This window comes from Myotis myotis, unplaced genomic scaffold (assembly GCF_014108235.1).
Source record: "Myotis myotis isolate mMyoMyo1 unplaced genomic scaffold, mMyoMyo1.p scaffold_m19_p_3, whole genome shotgun sequence".
In the NCBI taxonomy this organism is placed as follows: domain Eukaryota; kingdom Metazoa; phylum Chordata; class Mammalia; order Chiroptera; family Vespertilionidae; genus Myotis; species Myotis myotis.
Window position 1 is genome coordinate 74,878,639 of NW_023416335.1, and position 7,426 is coordinate 74,886,064.

General features: G+C 37.2%; 1 pseudogene; it reads left to right on the plus strand.

The window, feature by feature from the left end:
- Positions 1 to 319: 319 nt before the first annotated feature.
- LOC118650450 lies at positions 320 to 5,637 on the plus strand (annotated as a pseudogene).
- Positions 5,638 to 7,426: the final 1,789 nt, after the last annotated feature.

Below are 7,426 nucleotides of genomic sequence, written 5' to 3' on the forward strand. Positions count from 1 at the left end.
TTAGGCCTCTTATTGATAGGTATGTGGCATGCTAACAACAGCTGCTGCTTGTTTGAGAGATTTTGGAAAGTCTGAAGACTGAGCTAGGAAGGCCATTCATATGGAAAACCCACTACAAACAGCTTGGGTGGGGCTGCAAACTGGATGGGGTGAGGTCTCAGGGAATCATCAGGGTGGAGAAAACAGTGTGAGTCATGGTGATGGAACTCAGATATAGCTACCAGTCAGCTCTGTGATGAGGGGAGGTCTCAGCATAGGAACAATGACCCCTGTAAGTACCCCTGTCTAGGAGAAAGCCATCCCCTGAGCTCTTGCTATGATGCCAGATAATCCAGTTCTTCCCAGTATGTCCCTGGATCCCCCAAAGCTGCCACCTAGCACTGGAGTTCAGAGGAATGGAGTTCGAGTAAGTCCAAGAGAACACCTGGGTCTTCAGCAGCCTCCTTGTCACCCAGCCACAATCCCCACTGGTTTTGCAGCCCAAAGTTATGGGGGCTTCTCTTCCCAGAGCTGGAACCCTGGGGTGGGGGTCTGGTAGAATGGCTTTGTTAGACCTTGCTTCTCACAGGAGGCCTCCACAGCCTAGATATCCCACCTGATTAAAATCACACCACACTTGGGTGTCCGACAACCCCGTTCCATGCCTCTGCAAACTCCTACCAGTCTCAATGAACTTTCTTCTTTAATTCTCTAGTTGTAGGACTTCCATTCAGCCAGATTTTAGGGGGTTTTGAATTATGGTTGTTCTGTATTTTAGTTGTAATTTTTATATGGTTGTGGGAGGTGGCAAGTACCAGCATTTACCTGTGCCGCCATCTTGGTTCTCTCCAAAAGTAGCAAATCTGCTTATGATATTTATATCTTCTTGATATATTTGACATTTTATTAAAAAATGGGGCTGATAATCTCTAGGAACATTTTTTTTTTTGTTTTACAGTCTCTTTTATCTGAAATTAGTACAAACACTTCAGCTTTCTTATAATTGCTCTTTGCATGATTTTTTTTCTTTGACTTTTTATCTATTTGTATCTTTTATCTAATGTTTGTCTCCTGTAGAATGTGTATTGTTCAGTCTTTTTTGTAAAATTTAGTTTGACAAACTAGTTTTTGGTCAGATGGCTTAATTTTTTTTACATTCAATTTATTATGGCTACAGTTGGATTTATATTTGTCCTTTTAAAATTTGTTTTGTATTTTATTTGTTTCTCTAGTCTTTTAATTCTTTCTTTTGTATTAAGTGAATGTTTTCTAATGTAACATTTTAATTATTTGTATTTTTTTTTAACTGGAGTTTTTTTAAGTTATATATTTAATGGGTACTCTAAGGTTCACCACATATATCATAATTTATCAGAATATATTTCAGATTTATATTAACTTTATTCTAATGAGATATAGAAATGTTACTCCTACATAGCTCTATTTTTCTCTTTTGGTGCCATTATGTGATACATAATATATCTGTATATTATATAGACCATGAATACATTATTTTAGGTCTTAGTTTTATAATTTTATGTATTTTAAATAAGCTTATCGAAGGAAGGACAGCAAGTATACACTTATAGTGTTTGTTATATTAAACTCATTATTTTTCATTTCTCTATCTCTTCTCTTCTTCCTGAGGATTTAGTTAACAGATGGTGTCATTTCCTTACTCCAAAATAGCTTTACTTTACCCATCTTCTTTAAGCTGTTAGTGCTAAATATATTACATTTCTATATGTTCGTTACAACACAATTATATATACATATAGGTTTATAAAATTCCCTTTTAAATAAGTTAAGAAAAAAAGAGGTAAAGTAAAATGGTTTTATAGTTTGTATTGTGTTCTATAATTACGTGAACACCTTTACTGGTGGTCTTTGTTTTTTTCATGTTGATTGGAATTTCTATCTGGGTTTACATACTTTCTGCCTAAAATGCTTCCTTTAGCATTTTTGGAAGGTGAGTCAGCTAGCAATGAATTATTTCAAGTTTTGTTTTGAAAATGTCTTTATTTCACCTTAATTTTAAAACATACTTTTTCTGAATATAGCATTCATGCTTGACAGCTTTATTTATTTGTTTATTTGGGGCATTGGTTCTTTTGCCCATTGCCTTTTGAACTGTATTGTTCCTGAAGAGTAGTAAGCTATTAATCTTATTGGAAGGGTGTCCATTGTAAGTAATAAGTTCTTTTATCTTGCTGCTTTTAACATTTTCTCTTTGTTTTTATTTATCGTTATTTTTTAAAGGTGTGTCTGGTTATGCATCTCTATGCATCTCTTATTATACTTGGAGTTCATTGAATCTATGCGATGTGCAATTTAATCTTTTCCATTAAATTTAGAAAGAATTCAGCTGTTATTTCTCAAATATTGTTGCTGCTCTTTTTCTCTCTCCTCTCCTTCCAGCACTCCTGGTGCAAGTATGTTGATGTGCTAATGGTTTTCCACATTTCTCTGAAGCAGGGTTCATTTTTTAAGTTCCCTTTTCTCTTTGTTCTTCAATGTGTAATATTTATCAATCTATCTTCAAGTTCACAACTTCTTTTTTTCTATCAGTCATGCCTTTAGTGGTACATCTCTAGTGAAATTTTCATTTGCTTTTGTACTTTTCAACTCCAGAATTTCCATTTTGTTCTTTTTAAAAATTTCAATAACTTTATTGCTATTTTATATTTGATGAGACATTGTCACTATACCTTCCTTCAATTCTTTAAACACAGTTTACTCTATATTTTGAATATATTTATAATATATGCTTTGTAGTTTTTGTCTGTTGATCCCAACATTTGGGCCTCCCTCAAATGCAAAAAAGATTGTCTGATCTTCTTTCCTGTTTATGAGTCACATCTTCCTGTTTATTTGACCTTATTTTATATTTCTGTTGAAAAATTGATGCTTTAATGCATTGCAGTAACTTGTGATATTGATACCCTTCACCATTTTCCCAGGTCTTTTTGTTGCTGTTGGTAAGTATTATATTGTAGCAGCTCTGTACATTTAATGATACTCCATGCCTCAGATCTCGTTGGTGATGTCAATATTTGTATTTGCTTGTTCATTTGCTCAGTTACTTAGATGGAGGAGGTTCCATCTGGGACTATGTGCCTTTCTTACAATGGGGACTGGAGAGGAGAAAGCGGTCCCTTTCCTTCTACTTGTACTTTCTTAGATTCTACCTTTTGTAGCATGGGGCTGAGTAGGATGAGACATGCTGCTGATATGCCCCACCTGCAGTGAAACTGTAGTCCTAGGCTGGTAGTTAAGGGAAGAGGGAGCCCCAATCTTTGTGATATAAGCAACTCAGAGAAGAGCTTCTGCCGCACAGACCCAGGGGGAAAGTGGGAATGGCCCAAGGCTCAAATGCTATAGACTTAGAGTGTTTTTCCTGAGATTTATTAGATTTTCTTGAATGAACTTTTACTGATATCCTGTATGTCATTCTGATACCTTACAGACTTTCAGTGGTTACTTGATTATAATGTTCACCAGTAAATGATTGCTTATCTGGGAAGAGTCTTTGCCAAGCTCCTACCACTACCATTCTGGAAATTCCACTGCCTTACTTTTCCTAACTAAAGAGAAAAAAATATAAAATCAGCCTGGCTGGTGTGGCTCAGTGGCTGAGTGTTGACCTATGAACCAGCAGGTTGTGGTTCAATTCCCCATCAGGGCACATGCCCGGGTTGCAGGCTCAATCCTGTGTGGGGCGTGAAGGAGGCAGCCAATCTATGATTCTCTCTCATCGTTGATGTTTCTATCTCTCTCTCCTTCTCCCTTCCTCTCTGAAATCAATAAAAATATAAAAATTAAAATAAAATTCAAAGACATCTGTATTAAATTATATGTTTTCTCACTATTCTCAAATGAGTTTGCTGACTGCTGTTTAAACTATTTTCTTAAATGTCATTGATCCTTACACTGCAGTAGCTATTTTAGTTTGCTGAGTAGTGTCTGGCAAATTAATATTCTAATGCAGGAAATATTGCTTATTAGTAGTTAATTGTTTGATACAAATAGTATTCATATGAGTTTCATGCATGTTTATTAGATTAAATATTTTTTAGACTTTAGCTGGTTTTCTAAAGAAGACTTTTTCATTTTTTGTGGGGCTTGCTCTTATTATAAAAAATAGAAAAAATTATATATATATATAATAATATATATATAATCTTCTTGTTAAAATGTTTATACTTTCACTTTTGGTATGTGTCCATTTAGTGGAAAATTTAATAGATACAAATAGTATATGTACCACAAAAATGTATCCTAATTTTTTCTAGATGTGAATGTGATGTGGGAAAGATTTTTTTAAAACCTTTTCACAAGTGTTCATATTTTAATCTATTTGAAATTAAGAAATATGCCTCTCTAAGGCTACCTTCTGGAATTTCTAATCTCTCAGGGTGTGAAGGACAATTTTGAGGCAAAAGGAAATATACAACTTTGCTAAAGGAAACAGAAAAATTGTAACTAATTAAAATGGGTAACTTCTTGACAACTTCAAAGGAATTTCAATTAAAATGACAAGTTAACAAGATTTTTGAGCAACATGCATTGAGAAGTAAGTGTAATTATTGGTGTATAAAAACGTAAAGTTTGCCTTTGGTGCAGTGTTAACATGCATTGTGTTTATTAGAGACATGTGGCTTGACAAGTTAGAATATCAGAACCATAGACTTTTAAGAACCTTCTAGTACTAGATAAGATAATGTCCCCAATGGTCACTTCTTTAACAGAAAAACGCAGAAATCTCAGTGCTCTAATAAAATAGCTTTTTTTGTTTGTTTGTTTTTCTTATTTATGTGAAGGCCAAACCTCTGGAAGCCAATGTCTCTACATATAGCTATCATTTGTGTTGTTTTTGTGTTTAGGTTTTTTGTTTGTTTGTTTGTTTGTTTTATTCTGCTCCCTACAGAATTTCAGTGCTTTCCACGAGGGGAAAAGCGTAGAGAATCCTATGGGAAGGTTTGCGGTCAGGTATAAAGAGCCCCATTTCCTTTTACTGGGGTCCCATCCTGTTGGTACTGAGTCCCAGGAAACCGCAGGAAGGCTGCTGCCTTCATTCCCGCGGGGCAGCCGCGCCTGCGCTCCGCTTCCGAGGAGTCTCCTCTCCAGTGTCCTCCGCTGTGGCACGAAGGCCTGGCTGCACCCTAGGGAGACCAAAAAACCCGCCAATGCCAATGCCGTCAGCAGATTCAGCAGCGGATCGACGATGGGCTGATCATCAGGAAGCCGCTGGCTGTCCCTTCCCGGGCTGGATGCCAGGAAAGCACCTTGGCCCGCAGTGAGGGCCGCCCTATGGGCAGAGGTAAGAGAAGGTACTGCCAGTGCTCCCAGGCCTGACAGTAACCTGGGGGGGGGGGGGGGCGGAGGATTCTTCCCACTTCTTAAAAGAGGCCGGGGTTCTAAGAAGGTTGACTGCTGGGGGTACCACAGCCTGTCCCCGAAAGTGAAGGGTAGCGCCTTCAAAAACAGCGGATTTTCAGGGGACACATCCGCGAGCTGAAGGCAGACAAGCTCGCTAGAAGCTTCCTAGGCCTGAGGTCTAAGACCAAGGAAGCTCCTGACCGCCTTGAAGAGTGGCTCCAGGCCAAGAAGCAGGAAATCATCAAGACTCTGTCCAAGGAGGAAGAGACCAAGAAATAATTTCCTCCTCTCTGGCTTGTAGATAGTAGCCTCGGCAATTACACGGATCGATCATTCATAAAGAGGCCTTCCTCTAAAAAAGGTAGATGCTGAGATATCAAACCTACTTATGTGTTATGTGCCCTCGAGGAAAATAAAATATATTTGGTGAGCAGTTTTCTAGTGTGCCATCATATGCCATCGGTGGGTTGACTCTCAGAAAAAATTTTAAATCATCTAACAATTCAGGATTTGCAATCCACAGGAGATGAAAATTGTTGCAGTGTTTCCTTTCTGTCCTTTATGTGCTTCTGAATGCTTTAACTTAAAGTGTTTCCTAATTTTGGAAATTAATAAGCTGGGAGCCATAACAAAAGAAAATGAGGCAGTTAGAAGGCATGGTTCCTAATTTTGCAGATGGTAACAATACAGACCTAAGAGAGAAAGTGACTTGGCCAAAAAAGCTAATTAGTGAAAGAGTGATCTTAAAAATTATCATCCCTGACTGATAATAAGCAGTGAGATGATATAAGGTGATAAATAAAAATTCGGTTGGTCCAAGGAAACATGGATTTTACACTGGACATACCATAAACGTAGTGCATGGATCTGGATATATGATCTTGATCTTGCACCTGAGATTTCATCTAGGGACAAAACATCAATTTTTGTTGGGTTCTCCCATAGAAAGTTGTCACACCTGCAGTTAAGGAAACACTTTCTTGACCCTGGGACTGCTGTAGCATTCAGGATTGTGACAGACCAAGTTACAGGAGTCGGCAGATGGTTTGGCTCTGTGCTCTTTGAGAATTCAGATACTGTCCAACTTGCTTTGAGATGATGGGAAGAAAACCCAAGGGTCATGCACGCTGTTAAAAAAGAAAAATTAAAAGAAAATTTAAATCCCAGTTTGAAGAATGTCAGTACATCTAAGCAGGGATTTAAATTTGCTTCAAAAAATGTAGAGCATTCCTAAATTTATTTATTGGGGAAGATGGTGTTCTTATTAAAAAGGATAGTAGAAAAGTGGATGAACTAAGTAAGAAACACACAAAAAAAGAAGTAGCAATCTGAAACTTATTTTTTTCCTCACTGAAAGCTGGTAATAAAAGTATGATAAAAGTATAGTGTACCTCCCTCAACAACAACAAAAAGGTTCTTTTTGAACCTTACCTTCTGTAGTGAAGGATTTGAATGAGCTATCCTGATCTCTGATCTCTCATTTTATGACCTCTGTACCTAAAAGCCCATATTATAAACCACTAAAATTGAGGCATTGACAAAAGTAAAATGTATTTATATTCTCAAAAGTTATATTATTTTACCCAGCTTATCCTCCATGTTGGTATCCTTTAAAAAGTGAAGGTGTGTTTGAAACAGGCTTCATTCCTCAGTTTGTTCTTTATATTTCCCATTGTGAATGACCAGAATAAATCTAATTCATTGTTCCTGTGAAATGGGCATACTCAGGCTATTGCTTTATGAGGGTGCTCCTAGAGATACACACAGTAGCAGAGATGTATCCGCTGAGTTAGTTTCTCTATTCTAAAGTCTGCCTTTGAAGATGGGAAACATTTACAATATTACATTCTATAGGAAAATATAAGTAAACTAGAGGCCCGATGCACGAAATTCGTGCAATGGGCTCGGCACTCGCAGCCCCGGCTTCATCTGGAAGGTTGGCTGTCTGGTGGAATTAGCATATTATGCTTTTATTATTATAGATGAGTTAACATAGAATAAAACTAAAAAATGTGAATATTGTGTAGAGATAGTCACCCTATCCATCCCTATCCCAACTCCACATTGA